This window comes from Marmota marmota, unplaced genomic scaffold, assembly GCF_001458135.2.
Source record: "Marmota marmota marmota unplaced genomic scaffold, marMar, whole genome shotgun sequence".
Taxonomy (NCBI): Eukaryota; Metazoa; Chordata; class Mammalia; order Rodentia; family Sciuridae; genus Marmota; species Marmota marmota.
The window spans coordinates 28,727,250-28,745,559 of NW_026000093.1; positions in this window are offsets into that span (position 1 = coordinate 28,727,250).

Below are 18,310 nucleotides of genomic sequence, written 5' to 3' on the forward strand. Positions count from 1 at the left end.
TTTTTTTTTTTTTTCTCCCAATATTTCTCTTTCCAAATTTGGAAAAGGTTCTATGGATTCAAGTATTTAACGGGTTGTTTACATACCAGAGTAGCTGTAAAATTTAATTTCCAAATGCTCAATGAAGTTCCAACCTGAAAGTATTCATTAAAAGGAATTTATTTTTTAAATAGTAGATACCTACTAGATATAAAAAATATACAAAACTTTATTTTTGACTACAGACCTGGTGACTGATGTGATGTGGCAGAATATGTGCACACCTGTAATCCCAGTGGCTCGGGAGGCTGAGGTAGAAGGATCCTGAATTCAAAGTCAGCCTCAGCAACTGTGAGGTGCTAAGCAAATCAGTGAAACCCTGTCTCTAGATAAAATACAAAAAGGGCTGAGGATGTATTTCAGTGCTTAAGTGCACCTGAGTTCAATCCTGGTTAAAAAAATTTCTGGAGACAAGGATGAACAAAACAGACTTGCCTCTGAATGAAGAAACGTAGAAGGCAGACAAATGTCTTTATGGGATGCAATAAACATTATATCTAGTTCAGGGTATTTTAGGCACATGCAGCTACTTTTGATTAAACATATATCTTAGTTACCTGGTTAAAAAAAAAAACAATCAAAGAATTTTCTTTCCCAAAATAACTATGATTGGCTCTTTCTTCACTCTAAGTTGTGCCCCAGTTTAGACAATCAATCACCTCATCACACTACCTAAAGCACTCTGGAGCTAAGCTGATGGAACTGGTTGGGGAGGTGGGAGAGGATGGAGGTTGAAGGCAGGAAGGTTGCCTTGGAGCATTCCACAGGTGAGAATTACAAATATTTTAGTACAATAGAGTGTTGGGATACAGTGTGGGACACAAGTTCCTCTGGGACAAGAAACAATAGAGTTGTGCAGAAACCAGCTCATGAAGTTCCTGGCTAAGAAGTTTGGACTTAAAAAAAAAAAAAAAAGTGAATGTAATGAAAGCCCTTGAAAGCAAAAGCTTCAAAGCCCAGATGTACATTTTAGAAAAAGCACTGTAGCAACCATGTGACACTTAAATCAAGGATTAAAGAAAGACACCCATTCAGTAATAGTTTCAGTAGTTCAATCAAGAAATAAGACTTTCATCTAAGGAGATGGTAATGGGAATAGAGACTGAGGTTTGGGTAATACGAAAAATACGAGAAAATATAGTCTACAGACCCAGTGACTGATTCGATGTGACAGAATATGTGATTAGGAAAACCAAAATCTGTCTCCTAGGATTCCTGAAGAACAAACATTTACTGTAGTAGAAAAATACAATTCTACCCATGTGTGCTACACTGTATCCCCAGTGCCCATCAAAGGACTTGACAAATAATGTTTAATAAATTTGTATTAAATGAGTTAATGACTAATGTGTTATAGGGACTTGGTTATAAATCTCAATTCAGCCACATGCTATATGGGTAAATATGAGAAAATTATTCCTACAGGTTTCCATTTCTTCATTGAAAATCAGGGTACAATAAAATATGAATTTTTAGAAGAGCAAGTCATGTATTCTTAACAATACAGTGATTCAGAAATGTCATAAACCACTATTATCACTGTTTTAGGCAAAGTTTTCTATAGAGATAGAACCAATAGGGTAGATAGACAGGCAGGTAAGTAGGTAAATAGGTAGGTGGGTGGTGGATGGATAAATGGATAAATAGATGAATGGATTAAAGTGGATCTTTTTTAAAAAAATTATCTCACAGGATTAGAAAAAGTGAGAAATATCATGATAGACCATTTGCCATTTGCAAATTGGAGACCCTAGGGAAGCTAGTAGCATGGCTCAGTCTAAGGCTGAAAGCCTGAGAACCTGGGAAGCCAATCATGTTATTTCTCAATCTGAAGGTCTCTGGGTGCTAGAGTGTGTGTGTGTGTGTGTGTGTGTGTGTGTGTGTGTGTGACTCTGTTGCAAATCTAGAGTCTGAAGGCCAGAGAATATGCAGAAAATTCTTTGCTTGTTTTTTTTTTTTTTTTTTTTTTTAACCAGGTAACTAAAGATATATGATGTCCAAGGCCAGGAGAATGATCCAGCTCCACAAGACAGACAATGTGAATTTGCCTTTCTTCTGCCTTTTTGTTCTGTGATGTTAGTCCATTGGCTATTACCACCCACATCTGGTGAGGGCAGATCTTACTCAGTCCACTGGTTCAAATGCTAATCTTAGCAGGCATAGTGGCACACACCTGTAAACACAGAGACTCCGGAGACTGAGGCAAGAGAATCTCAAGTTCAAGGCCAGACCCATCTCAAACTATGAAATGATAAGCTATGGTCTTTCTGTGTATGTATACATACTAGAGCATAAGTATAATCCTATCCTTCTATTTTCAACTCTCCGTGAAATTATGCATTTCTATTTGGGGACCATTCCTTAATTCTAGAGTTATAGTTGGATACCTTATAAATTATAGCTCTTTATCTTATATCTCCAGACTTACCCTGTATTTCTTGTCTATTCTGCCTGTCAAGGATATAGGAGTGTGTAGTAGAGGTCATCATAAGCTCTTTGCTTTAAATCATATCCATACTCGGTGAGTTGGGAAAGCTATTACCCTAAAAATTAAGTGCCCACTGCCAATATTCATGCTGTTTAAAGCATGTAAGAATCTTCCAATCTAAGGTGAGGCTGGCTTTCTGCTGAATGCTGTCTCTTACTCAGATGCTCAAAACTAGAACTATGTCTGAGGAATTAAAGTGCTATTGAATCTCCACAAAACATACGATAGAGGGGGCATGATTTTGGAATTTATCTACTCTCAAAGCATGGTCTCTACAACCCATGATGTACTTCCTTGGAAAGGTTCTACGATAAAGCCTGAATCTCGTTTTAAAAGATACCATCATGAACGAGCATGAAAGGAAATTCATGGGTCCTTGCTTTTTTATTTTGGGGATTAAACCCAGGGCATCATACATGCTAAGCATGTGCTGTACCAACAAGCTACATCCCTAAACCCAATATTTTTGAATTAATAAAAAACAAAATTTATTCATGCTATTCATGAAAGGAAAAGGTGGATAACTCATATTTTGACATATGTTTTAGTGATTAAAACATCTTACTTTAAATATTGGCAACTAACGGGAAAAAATTGAGCATTTACCTTCACTTTTGGAGGAAATATGGGGTCAACAAATGCCTCAGTCAATAGGAAAAGCTCTTCTTTACAAAGAAAAAAAAAAGTCAGTCTATCTAATAATATAAAGACAATGGTAGAGCGAGAAGATTATCATTCTGCAACCCGAAACAAAAATGGACACATACAAGAGTTAATAATTGGTGTTTAAAAATAAAAATCAGAGCATCTTTGAACAAGGACCAGACATTTGTTTAGTTCCACTTCACAAATTACTCTCCAGACTCAAAGAGGGAAACTATGACTCTGCACAGGACATGTGAGAATATCATCATTCTCATTGTGGGCTCAATCTTAGCATCATGAATGATGAGACAACCAGACAGTAAGTGTGCCTGAGAGAGCCCACTCTGAAATACACAGTATCTCTAGCAAATGTTCTAGTCAGTCTTGTTCAGTTTGAATGCATCATGCATTTAGACTACTCCTAAATTTTCTAGTTCACAGAAAATACAGGAATAAAACTATAAGCTAAAAATAAGCATGAGGAAAGCATCTAGGCTTACACTGTTCTATATAGTAGCTACTCACCAAATGTGGTGACTATTTAAATTGAGATTTAACTTAAATTTGGGTTTAAATGAATTGAAGGTAAATTAAGAGTTAAATTGTTCTAGTACTTAAGAACGCATTCATTTGTTACATAGGTCATGTAGATACTTAATGTTTAGCAGAGATATGGAACATTTCTATAATTGTAGAAAATTTTATTGGACAACACTGAAAGAAAAATTTAGCAGTTAAGATTTTATGCTGGCTAGAATCTATTCAACAAATCAATGTCCTGGGGCAAAGGAAAAAAAATGTACTAGGTTATAACATTTCAAGTGGCATAACAAATTGTAGCTGGTTTACTTTCACAAATAATTTAGTGAAAAAAACATTTAGGAATACCTTTACAAATTTCAATATAAGCTGTGTATAAATAAAATGAAAATTTATTAATATGGAAAGGTAAAGTATAGTGGTCATCTCAGGTTGGTTGGAGTATAGTATGGCTTTTCTTTTTCTTTTTGTTGTTTATATATATTTTCCAAATTTCATTTTACAGACTTTTCTTTGTCATTCTGATCACAGGCTTTTGCAGCAGTTCACAGAAATTCAGCAGAAGATATTAAAATTTCTCACATACCAACTGATAGAGTTTGAATCTTTAATATCCCCCTGCAAAAGCTCATATGTTTGGCGATGCAGCAATGGTCAGAGGAGATAAGATTGGATTATGAGGACCATAACCTCATTAGTGGCTTAATCCATTTGATGGATTAACAATCTACTACTGGGTGGCAATTGTTGGTGGGTGGGGCATATGCCTAGGAGGAAAGAGGTCCTCAGAGATATGGCCTTGAACTATCTGTCCCTGGTCCCTTCCTCTCCATCCCCAATCCCCCAGTTTTTATCTCTCTCTTTCCCAGCTCCTTATAAGCCTAGCAGCTTTCCTCACTACGACCTTCTGCTATGATGTTTCTGCCTTGAAGCCTGCCCATGGACCAAACCTCTAAATTTATCCACCAAAATAAAGCCTTTCTTCCTATAAGTTGTTCTGGCCAGGTATTTTGATCACAGAGATGAAAACTAACACAAACCCTGATCCTACACATATGTAGCTTCCCCATTATCTGAAGCAGTGGTAAATCTGTTTCAATTGATGAACCTATGCAGACATACCATTATCACCCTAAGTTCATAGTTTACAATAGGGGTCACTCTTGGTGGTAAGCATTCCATGGGTTTGGACAAATATATAGTGACGTGTATTCACTATCATGCTACCATACAGAATAATACTAAAAGTACTCTGTGCTCTGCCTAGCCATCCTTCCCTCCCAACTTTTGGAAACTCTTAATCTTTTTCCTAATTCATAGTCTTTTTGCTATTTCTAGAATAACTTATAATATGAATTGCCTTTTAAAATGGCTTCTTTGATGTAATGATGTGCATAAAGTTATCACTATATCTTTTCATTATTTATTTATTTATTCATTTATTGAGGTACTGGAGATTGAGGCCAGGGGCATTTTACCACTGAGCTACATCCCCAGTTCTTTATATTTTTATATTATTGAGATTGGGTCTTACTAAGTTGCTGAGGGTCTCATTAATTTGCTGAGACTGGCCTTAAACTTGTGATCTCCCTGCCTTATTATCCCCAGTTACTGGGATTACAGGCCTGTGCCATCACACCTGACTCTTTTTATATCTTGATAGCTTATTTCTTTTTGTTTCTGAATAATATTCCACTGTCTGCATATACCAGTTTATTTATTTATTTATTTATTTATTTTTTAAATTTTTATTGTTGGCTGTTCAAAACATTACATAGTTCTTGATATATCATATTTCACACTTTGATTCAAGTGGGTTATGAGCTCCCATTTTTACCCCATATACAGATTGCAGAATCACATCAGTTACACATCCATTGATTTACCAGTTTATTTATTCATTCACCTACTGAAGGGCATCTTGGTTGCTTGAAAGTTTGGCACTTATGAATAAAGCTGCTGCAAACATTACGTGCAGCTCTTTGTGTGGACATAAGCTTTCAAATCCCTGGGGTAAATATCAAGTAGTATAATTATTGGATTAGACAATACATCTATGTTTAGATTTATCAGAAACTTGCAAACTTTCTTCCAAGGTCTCTGCACCATTTTGCAGCATTCCCACCAGCATTGAATGGTAATTCTTGGTGCTCAACATCTTGGACAGGCTTTGGTATTGCAGCGTTTGGGATTTGGACCACTCTAATCAATATGTAATGGTATCTCCCTATTGTACTCATTTACATTACTCTGATATTATGTGAAGCATCTTTGCATATGCTTACTTGCTATCTTCTTTGGTGAGGAGAAGTGTTTTTAGAGGTTGCATTGCTCACCTGCCAAAAATAGATTTCAATGGCTGCTTTTGACCTAGTTAACCTTTGCCATATTATTTGTGATAAAAGAGAGGAGGACTTTAGAAAAATTCCAGGCAGTCAGAACCGAAATCCATGACAGGAAAGAAATGCAAAAACTTGAAATAAAATGACCCAGTGAACAGAGTTGAAAGTGGATGTTGAAAAACAGAAAAGGACAATGATAAAGCATTCAAGGATTGACAGCAAAGAGTCAAACACATACAAATGACAGTCATTAAAGGTGGTTAATGATTAGTTCTGGGGAAACACTAAGGACAGATTCACTTTCCTTCAGGTATTCCTCTTGCTAGGATATCATTAACTATACAGAGACACGCCCAATTTGGTGTTCTAACCTTGGAGACCTCTCTCTCTCTCTCTCTCTCTCTCTCTCTATTTTGGCCTTAAACTCTGAATTATATGAAATCAGATTGCTTTTTCTAGTGAGAAATTTGTTTCTGAGTGAGCTTCTACTCCCATCCTCATTCTGTATATCCTATTCAGGACACCAGCCAATTTGTCTAAGTATCTACCCCATTTTGGTGCTGATACAGCCCCTGTTTCCTCAGTCACTCCACCTGTCACAGATACACAGCCTTCATCAGTTCTCATCAAGGTCACTTTAGGAAACCCAGACTCATCAAATATTACTCTATGAATTCTATGCTTGCATCCAATTGCTGTGTACGACATACCCTGAGCTGCCTACTCAAAATCCATTATATCCTTCTTCTTCTCTATGATAGGTTTGATTTTACTTGGAGTAAAAGTATATTCATATAAAAGGACGTTAGTTTCATTTCAAAGAATCCACCTTTCATTTTGTGACTTCTATGAGATCCAGTATGGTTTGAAGCAAGATCAATAGCAGTGGCTAGATTGGACCTCTGGGAAAGCCTTTCCCAAGGCTCACCCCTTCAATTTTCCTCCCTTTATCTTCCTTTGAACTTGGATAGCAGATACAGGTTCCATCTTTGCAAACAGGAAGATGAAAGGCAGAAACTATGGGTGGTGGAAGGGAAGACAATAGGACCCAGGCTGAAAGGGTGTATTGTTAAAGGCTCTGCACTGCTTTTAGACTCTTTGTTATATTTTTCCTGTTGAGGAAGGTAATTTTGTCCAGCACACAGGAAATATAAGAAACATCTTATAAGATGTTTTCAAATCTATTGTTATTAGGTAAATGTGACCAGTGGCTGGAATCTACTACTTAAAAGCTCATTTGAGTCTAGTATAATTTTAAAGATTGTCTGATTTAGGGAGCATAAATCCATGCTTCTAATATTATGCTTCTTAGCTAGAATACCCCTGAAATATAAAACCTAGTGTGACTGTATTCTTCAAATAGGAAGATAAAATGTGTTAGTGTTCTAAGTTAAAATAAAGATTGAAGTACAACCATAAAAAAATAAGAACACTAATATGACATTTTACTTTTCTCTAATTACCAAGTCCTAGTAATATCATAAACCTGATAAAATGAAATTCAGTTCTTAATCTAGGAAGTTTGTCTGAGCCTTTAAATTCTAAGATTGAATTAATATTATCTTATCCCAGCTTGCTAATGCTCACTTAGCAATTGATAATGAAACAAAATAGCAGTTATCCCTGTATATAAATACGTATTATATTACATTTTAAAGAAGATTGTCTTCTACTTTTACTGAATTATTTTAGAATTCTTAATACTGGAAAAGCCAATAACCCTCCTGAAAATATTGCCTCTGTAATCTCTTTCATATATAAATACATATCAATATGAAACAGATGGTTTCGGCATTCTTTGTGTCCATAAAGAAAATTATTTTAAAAAGCTTTTAAGTGTATAAGCTTTTACATTCTGTATGAACAACTACATATATGTATATGTAAAATGTGTATATATGCAAATACATATTTAAATATATAAATATATGCATTTTTACATATATATGTGTATGTGCATATGTATAAAACTACAGTAATATGTGTTTACCTATTTAATTTAATTTTCATTAATAGATTGATTAATTTGATCTTTTAATCAATAGCATATTACATCTAATTTATAAGCCACCTGTGCCTTATTGAAGAGTCTTATCAATATCTGTTCATTACCTACGTGTTATGCATGCTTGTCTTTGTAGCAAATTTCCTATGGATGTGATCTGATTATCTTACAAATTTCTCTTTCTGGGTTTTCCACTCCAGCAATTAAATTATTAAACATATATTGGGCAATTAACTGTACATACATCTCCCATCCAGCTCTTTATAATGTTTAACCTCCTTACAACAAAGGATAAAAATAGTCTTTCTGCTAAAAAAGAGGTCAATCTGAGCAAGTAAACAATTAAATTAAGAATTTTATTTCTTACAATTACCTTCTCTAATCACACACTAATTTCCACAAAAGCAGTTCAGCTTATAGGGAATAACTTCAGCTTATAGGGAAGTCTGGGGCAGTCTTCATAATTTTGCTTTAAATTCAATGGCATGATTCGACTTCAAACTTTGGTGGAGTCCTATCAGGATTGCACATGAGCATAATTATTGTAAAACAATGTGGTGAAAATAATGAAATATTAATATAAGGAAAAGAATTAGCTACCTTACTAACCACCACCACAACAAAACATTAAGTTGCTTCTAGGGAGACACTTCCTTCTGAATGGGTGGGGTAGGAATGATGTGGAGGATGGGGTGTGGCAGCCTTGGACAAAAAGAGGACACAATGGAGGTAGGGCCAAATAAATGAGACAAAATCTCTTTTAACTCTGTCCTCTTTCCCCTGTAGCTGCCTTGGGGTTACTCATGTCTGCCCTTAACCAAGGAAATCTGTACTAAACGCCCCATGGTGCAATGGTGCAGACTCTCTTGACAATAATTGGCCTTAAGCATTCAATTCTCAATCTTTCCCCTTTTACCCCTCTTCTTGGTGAATTCCCATCCCAGACTATAGCTACCAAAAGGAAGGAACTTCTGTCTAAGAGCCAAATGAAAAAAGAAAATTGAACTGCTTTTGTGGAAATAATTACTGTAATAAATAATTAATGTGGTTTGATACTTACTTTCTCCAATATCTTGCTTTTGATCAAAAAAGTCAGTGGATTTAACAGAATTTCTTTTGGCATTGTAGAATTGATATTGCTAATAAGTTTTTATTTGGATGTTCATATTCTCCATTGTTATAGTATTTATAATGCTGTTGCGATCCACTTTTGAGGCTTTGGCTAGAGTCAGTTAATTCCCTTTCTTGAGCAGTCAGTTAAGTCTACCCCCCCACCACCACCACCACCTCTGTAATGGGGCTGTCACACTCCTCAGCCCAGGACTGGATATCAAATTACCAGGATAGCCCTTGTGCCCAGAGCTCACTGAAATCATTCACATTAAGCAATTCTGAATCTGCTTGCTCTGCTTTGGTCTATCCTCCCCATAGAAACCACACTCAAGGCCCAGACCACTACCCCCCCGCTCCCCCCACCTCATGCATGGCCCTGGTGCTTACCAAGTGGCCCTGCATGGTAAATGCTGTGAATATAATAAACTATATAATTGTTCAGTTTCTCTCTCTAGATATGCTCTGGTGTCACCATACTTTACCCAAGGTAACATGGTTTTAACAACTGATAACTAACATTGGCAAAAATAAATACACTCTCAAATTACAAGAGTACTTGAAAATGTGCTCAATAATTGCTTTTCCTGGAAGTAAAATGTCTTATTATAAAGCAAGCATGTTTGCATTTATTTATTACCAAAGATTGAACCCAGGGTCACTTAACCACTGAGACACATCCCCAGCCCTTTTTGATATTTTATTTAGAGACAGGGTTTCACTGAGTCATTTAGGACCTCACTAAGCTGCTGATGCTGACTTTGAATTCAGGATCCTCCAGCCTCAGCCTGCTGAGTCACTGGGATTATAGGTGTGCCCCAGGGTACCTGGTGCATGTTTACTTCTAGAAAAAAAAAAATAACGTCTAATTTCCACATTCATTGATACCTCATCAATCAATCTCCTGCTCTTACTAAATGCATCAGTCAGTATGAATCAGGAATGCTGTATTATGCAGCAAATCTAATTCAAATAATTGTGACGAACATCAAGAATGCTAAAAGGCCTGGATGTTCATTTAGTATATAGACTTTGATCATTATACTATATTTATATATTGAATGTGGAAAAATGATAGATTTTAAAACTTATTTCTGGATCATAGGGAAGCTTATCATGAAATTTCACATAAATTCAATACAGTTTATCATTATTTTCTTATATTTGTACACTCTATTCTTTCACCATTTGTTTGCAGGTTTTCCAAATTAAACTTTCATGTGAACAATTAGCATTATTATTGGTATAAATTTCAGTTTGTTTATATATACTGGACATATTTGATGTGCCGCTAGTTTAGTATTAATTCTCATTTTTCAGTTGCTTTTTAAACCTTCCTGAAGTTTGCAATATGCACAAAATACAGAATAGTTTGTAGTTCAATAAAACAACCTGAATATAGTGATTAATTTTACTATATCTCATATTGACAGAGTTTCAAAAATCATTCAAATCTGTAATTTCTTTGAGAAGCTTAAATTTGTGCTTGGGGTGGTTAAATTTTCAGTAAGATGACAATATTGAATAATATTCAAATATAAAACCAAATAATTGGAGCAACAGAAAAGTACTTCCAAAGTACATTCAATTTACTAAATTCTTCTTTTTTCTCTTATTCCAGTTTTGTTTTGTTTTCTTTTTCAGTGCTGGTCATTGAACCCAGGCATACTTTATCACTGAGCCCCATTCACGATTTTTTTTTAATTTTTATTTTATTTTGAGACAGGGTCTCACTAAGTTGCCTGGATTGGCCTTGAATTTGCGATCCTCCTGTCTCAGCCTCCCAAATTGCTGGGATTACAGTTGTACACCACTCTGTGGCTGGCTTAGTATTTTTAAAGTTGAAATTTTTTGTCATTTTTTGTCAAGGAAGTAAACTAAATTTGCATCCTATTCTAATGGTAACCAATTTTGGTTGTATTCTATTATGATTTGTAGTTTACTTACCTTTTTCTGGCATTTTGTCAATTTTCTCCAAAAATTCGTTGATTTCATATTCTTGCAGTTTCTGTGGCCCATCTTCTGATTTTACATTTGTATTTCTTTCTGATATTTAAGGGGGAAAGCAATAGTTAAGCATAATACTCATGAGTAAAATGTGATGCATACAACTGACCAAAAAATTGCAATAAATTGTAAACAATCCATGTAATTTTTAATAAACTTTATTTTTTAGACAAGTTCTAGATTCACAGGAAAATAAAGTATAAAGTACAGAGCTTCTTTCCATGTACCTGCTTCCATGGCCCATGCACAACCTCCCCCATTGTCAGCCTATGAACAAGAGTGGTACATCTGTCACAATTGATGAATCTAAACAGCAACATATCATTATCACCTAAGTCCATATCTTACATCAGAGTTATTTTTTTTTGTGGGGGAGGGAGATACCGGGGATTAAACTCAGGGGCACTCGACCACTTAGCCACATCTCCAGCCTTATATAGAGATAGGGTCTCCCCATGTTGTTCAGCTCCTTGCTTTTGCTGAGGCTGGTTTTGAACTCACGATCCTCCTGCCTCAGTGTCCTGAGCCTCTGGGATTACAGGTGTTGCCACTGCACCAACAGGGTTCACTCTTGATGTATTACTTTCTGTGGGTTCTGACAATGTATCCACCATTTTTGTATTATACAGATACAAATGACATGTATCCACCATTTTTGTATCATACAGAATAGTTTTACTACCCTTAAAATCCTGTGTCTTGCTAAAAATCCTGTGTCTTGCTTATTCATCCATCCATCCCTTCCTCCCTCCCAACCTTTGGCAACTATTGAACTTTATACCAACTCTATGTTTTTTTTTTCCTTTTATAGAATGTCATATAGTTACAATCATATAAATGTGGCCTTCTCAAATTAGCTTTTTTTTTTTTCACTTAATAATGTGCACTTAAGTTTCTACCATGTCTTTTCATGGATTGATAACACTGATAACATTGCTTTTTAACTCATATTCCAGTGTCTGAATATGCTACAACCTATCCATTTATTTATTAAAGATGTTTTGTTTCCTTGCAAGTTTTGGAAATTGTGAATAAAGCTGCTACAAAAATCTATATGCAATTTTTGGTATGGATATGTTTTCAACTCCTTTGGTAAATACCCAGGATTGTGATTGAAGGATCTCATGATAAAAATATGTTTAGTCTTGTAAGAAACTTCTAAACTGTCCTCCAAAATAGCTGTACAATTATTCATCAATTCTCCCAGCAACAAATGAGAATTTCTGTGGCTCCACAACTGGCCAGTCTATGGTGGTGTTAGGGTTGAATGCAGGCTATTCCAATAGCTGTGTTTTAATATATTCCAATAGCTGTGTTTGTTGTTTTAATTCTCAACTCCCTAGTAACATATGACATTGAGCATCTTCTATAGTTATTGCTCTCTGTAATATGGAAAACTTCTCAACATCACCAATCAGAAAAATAAAAAATGAAGACCAAAACAACAATGAGCTATCACCTGTTAGGATGGCTGTTATCATAAAGATGAAAGATTTTTCTATAGTAGGATATGGTTTAAGTGTGTCCTCCAAGGTTTTATGCTCTGATAGCTTGGTCCTCATTGTGGCAATGCTAAGAGGTGGTACATCCTCTAAGAGGTAGAGCCTAGTGGTAAGTCCTTAACTCACGGGGGCCCGGTCATTGGAAGTCATTAATGTAGTTTTCCTGGGATCCCGGCCTCTCTCCAGAGCTGTGTCAGTGCCATACCCTTGAACCTCCAGAACTGTGAACTAAATATATGTTTTAATAACTTTTTCTAAGTTACTTGATCTCAGGCTTTTCATTATAGCAATATAAAAATATTAATAATAATACCAACTATTTGTGAGGTTGTGGTAAAAGGAAACACTTTTACACTCCTGGTAAGAATGTAAAGAATAGCACCATTTGGGAAAACAGTAAGGAGTTACTCAGAAAACTAGAAATAGAATTACCACGTGACCCAGGAATTCCACCTCTGGATATGTATCCAAAGGAACTGAGATATCAAAGAGATATCTGGATTCCCATTTTCATTTCAACATCATTCACAACAGCCAAGATATGGGAACAACTTAAGCTCCATTAATGAAGGAACAGATTATGAGAATGTGGTGTATGTACAATGTAATACCATGTGACCTTTAAAAGCAGAACATCCTGCCATTCATCACAACACAAATTAATCTAGGGGACATTATGCTAAGTGAAATAAACCAGTCACAGAAATACAAACATTTCACTATCTTACCTAAGTTTGAAATCTAAAACAGGTAAATGGGAGTAAAAGTATGGTGATGAGATGCTGGGGAGGGCAGAAGAAGGGGAAAGGACAGAAACTAAGCGAATGGTACACAGCTTCAGTCACTCAGAAGGAATAAGTTCTGTAGATCTATTGCACCTCACAGTGACGAACTTGGGGATTTTAAACATTGTAACCACAAGGAAATAATAAATGAGGTGATAGATATATAATATAGCCTTAGTTGTTCATTCCATAATACATACATGCATTGAAACATTACATTGGGCCTTATAAATATACATGGTTTTATCAAAATTTTTCTTTATTTTTATAAATAAACAAAAAGTTTATAAAGTAAAACTAGTATTTGTATTTTCATGGATCTACAATGATATTTTCCTAAGAATTTGAAAATTATTTCAGTTTTACTATATATATGTATATAGTAAAACTGAAATAATTTATATATATATATATATGTGTGTGTGTGTGTGTGTGTGTGTGTGCATCACGTGTGTGTGTGTGAACACAAAACTCAATCAGACAGTGATTTTTCAACGTTTGCTGCAACTTAGAACCACAGGAGCTCTTATAATTGCTGAGGCCCAGTTTGTACCCTAGATCAAATACATCAAAATATCAAAAATCACTGAATGTGAATCTAGGCATCATGATTTTCAAAAACTCCCCTTGTGATCCTGTGGTATGGTTGCAAGAATAAAATGTTACTCATTATCTCTTTGTTAAGTCCTGTTTAGACCTCCATTGGCTCATTTTAGTGTTGTAAGTTGTGATTCAAATTAAAATAGACACATGAACCTCTCCAGTCTTGTGAATAATGAGTACCAAACCTATACAATTTTCAAAATTATCTGAAAGAACTTCTTAAACAATAGGTCTCTAGGTGGGTCACATTCATGTCTACTAAAACAAAATCACTAGGTAGAAACAAAGGCCTTCAAAATTTTTAAAAATTTGCCAGTAATTCTACTCATCTAAGTTTAGGAACCCCATTTTAGGATTTCAGTTATGAAATATTAAAATATCATGAGGTTTTGTTCAACATATTGAGTATGAGGTAGATGCTCATCCTCTTTGGTTCTTATAGATCTAAATAGTCACATATGAAAAATTTAACTGTGATTACTTGAGAAATAAAACTTGGAGGAGGGAAATTGGAAGCCTATTGATAATACCTTGTTAGATTAATGGTAAAAGTTTGGCCACTCAGGAGAATATTACAGCCAATTACATAGTTATTTTTTTATGTTATCCCAATCTGTGATCATATCCTATTTCTCTTCTCACCAATAAATGTGATGATTTAAACTGAAAATACTGTTCTATTATTCTCTAAGTGCAACTAATTATCTGTTGCACATGTGTTGCAGATTTACTATTATTATCATATAGCAATTGCAACTATAATTTATTGTAAGAAGATTGAGGCATTTCTCAAGAAGGGCCTTCAAAGTTCTTTAAAGGGAAGAATATATTCTCATTTTTAGTTTTATTTTTTCTTGGTCTTATTTCTTTTCTGTCAACATCATTATTGTGGGCATCTTCACCTTGCTCTGTGGTGCAAAACCACACTCTGGCGCAAAGCTAATCACAGATTTGCAGAGTCTGACATGTGAGTTTGGATCCCAACCCTGCTACTTATTACCAGATAATTTTAAATTCTCTGAATAATTTTTCACCCCAAAATGGTATGTAAGAATTAAGCTAACTTATTCAACATAGTCAGTATGTAGTCAGCCTATGTAAAACATTATGGCTTCATTACTATATCCGATCTTATTTACAACTCTTTTCTTTCTTTCTTCTCTCTCTCTCTCTCTCTCTCTCTCTCTCTCTCTCTCTCTCTCTCTCTCTCTCTCTCTCTTTCTTTTCNTTTCTTCTCTCTCTCTCTCTCTCTCTCTCTCTCTCTCTCTCTCTCTCTCTCTCTCTCTCTCTCTCTTTCTTTTCCCTCTATGCTATTAAAGAAAAGAACCCTCAGTGAAATCAAATTTGCTCAAGATCACACAGCAAATACATGGAAAAGCAGAACTTCAACCCTCACTGGCTTATTTAGAATCCCTCACTTTCCTTGAAAGGGCAGGGTAAAGGCTTTCCTTGTACCATTATATTGTTGTGAATATATATGGAATGGCTACTTGTGCTTTATTATAGTTTGGGTATCAGGTGTCCCCTCAAAGCTCATGTGTGAGCAATTATAGAATATTCAGGGGTGAAATTATTAGATTATGAGAGCTGTGACCTAATTAGTGGATTAATTCACTGATGGATTAAATGGGTGGTACCTCCAGACAGGTAAGCTTTGACTGGAGGAAGTATATCACTTGGGGCATCCCTTTGGGGTTTATATTTTATCTCTGGTGAGAAGAGCTCTCTCTGCTTCCTAATTTCCATGTCCTGACCTGTTTTTCTCTGCCATGCCTTGCCACCATGATGTTCTGTCCCATCTCAGGCCTAGAGCTCTGGAGTTGACCAACCATGGACTGAACTTCTGAAACCATGACCAAAATCAGCTTTTCTAACTCTAAGTTGTTCTTATCAGGTCTTTTAGTCACAGTGACACAAAGCTTAGTAAAATATGTTTCTATCCATGAATATTTTGTTTTGTTTTGTTTTTTAATAAAGGATTGACCATGCCTACAATACTTTTGGGTACCATGAGCCTACGTATTAATACACAGTCACCTTAATGTAAAAATTAGTATTAACTAAATAATGTATTCAATTCAAATCCATTTCATTTGTAATGCTTTGCAAAGAAGCAGAAACTAAATTTTTTGTCAGTGTTAATCTCAAATATTAGTTAATAGCAAGATTCAGTACAGATGGATTCATTCTGTTTTCTCAGTTGAACAGTGTATTCTGATTTTTATGAAAATTAAGTTGAATGGTTATAGCTGGAAAAAGGAAGGACTTTACCATATAGATTCTATAGATCAATAACACATTAGCCAGCAGTGGTATGGAAGACATTACATCCAAGTATTTATTATTGTGAGGATATTATTATGTAAATTAAGAAGAAAATTTTAATGAATAATTAAATTTGAGATTACACTCTGAAAGGCATTATGCCATGCTAACTAAAAATAAATACTTTGTTTAGTGTACTTTAACATCTATATGTGAATAAATGCAAATTAAGCATACACACACACACACATACACACACATATGCACACATTCCAAGAGAGAAAGATCTGGTAAGTCAATGTCTCCCAACTGCCTATATAAACTTAGGCCTTACCTAAATATTTTTCTGAATCAACTGAAAAGCATTTTGTGAAAGAAAGGATTTGGGACATCCCTCTATGGAAGTCTTCCAATTTATACAGATGATATTTTTAAATTTTGGAATGCTATGGAAATATTATTTTTTAAATATGAAAAGAATAAAGGTGGGAGACACACAGGAGCAAAACATTAAGAATACCTTTTTATTATGGTTTAGATATGAGATGTCCCCCAAAAGTTCATTCATGAGAAAATGCAAGAAAGTTTAAAGGTGAAATGTTTAAACTATGAGAATTTTAATCTAGTCAGTGCATTAATGCTCTATCTGTGAATAAATGAAAATTAAGCACACACACACACATATACACACACATACGCACACACATACACACACACATACGCACACATTCCAAGAGAGAAAGATCTGGTAAGTTTACATCTCCCAATTGCCTATAGAAATTATAGTTGTAGGTGATAACTATAAGCAAGTAGGGTATAGCTGGAGGAGGTGGGTTATTGGGGCATATCTGGGGGTATATATTTTGTCTGTGGTGAAAGAATCTTTCTGCTTCTTTGTGGCATCACCCTGAGCTGCTTTCCTTTTCCACATGAAGTTCTGCCTCATTTTGGGCCCAGAGCAATGGAATCAGCCATCTGTGGACTGAGACTTCTGAAACTATGAGCCCCAAATAAACTTTCATTCCTCTAAAATTGTTCTTGTCACATCTTTTGGTCTTTTTCAGTGAAGAAAAAGCTGACTAAAACACTTCTCAAGAACCTAAAAAGACAATAGAGAAGTATATAAACTTAAAAATGTTTAGCACTAGTTGAAATCTTAAATAGTATCAAAAGAAAGATGTGTTTGTTTTATTCAGTAAGAACCAAGGTTAAGGTTGGAATCTGCATTATGAGGTAGGTAAAAGATGAAATCACATAATCAGAAAGAAAAATAATGAGTAAAGTATCCTTTCTTTGGGACCAACATTTCAGGCATGACTAGTACCTTAATTTAATTTTTCAAGCCACAGTCTATACAGATATTATACTATTATTATTATTAGTAGTAGTAGTATTTATAAATGAGGAAACTCAGAAAGATATTAAATAACTTGAGAGACTGTGTATGTAATGGCTAAACAGTAACATTTGGTGCCACAGTGCCTAGATTAAAAGTCTAGCTCAATCCATAGCTGCCTATGTGTTACCCCACTAAGCTCCGTGTCTTCATTTCCTCTTCAGATAAGTATGGACAGTAGTAATAATATCTTAGAGCTTTTTTTAGGTCACATATTTTTCTTATTCAAGCAACACTAGGACTGGAATTTGGATTCGTTTCTGTTGGATCCAAAACTTTTGTCCTTAACTGACTCTCTCATCTATGGAACAGCACACTAGAAAATATCAACGTGGTTCCCATCATCTAAATACCACAAGCAATACCATAAAATAATTGTTGAAATGTCTAAGTATGGGTTAATTATTTTGACCTCATGAAACATGAGGACCAATCATGGCTAACTTTCCTATCCTGTGAATAATAACACATTTTTTTAAGACAGAGAGAGATAATTTTTTAATATTTATTTTTTAGTTTTCGGTGAACACAACATCTTTATTTTTATTTTTATGTGGTGCTGAGGATCAAACCCAGTGCCCCG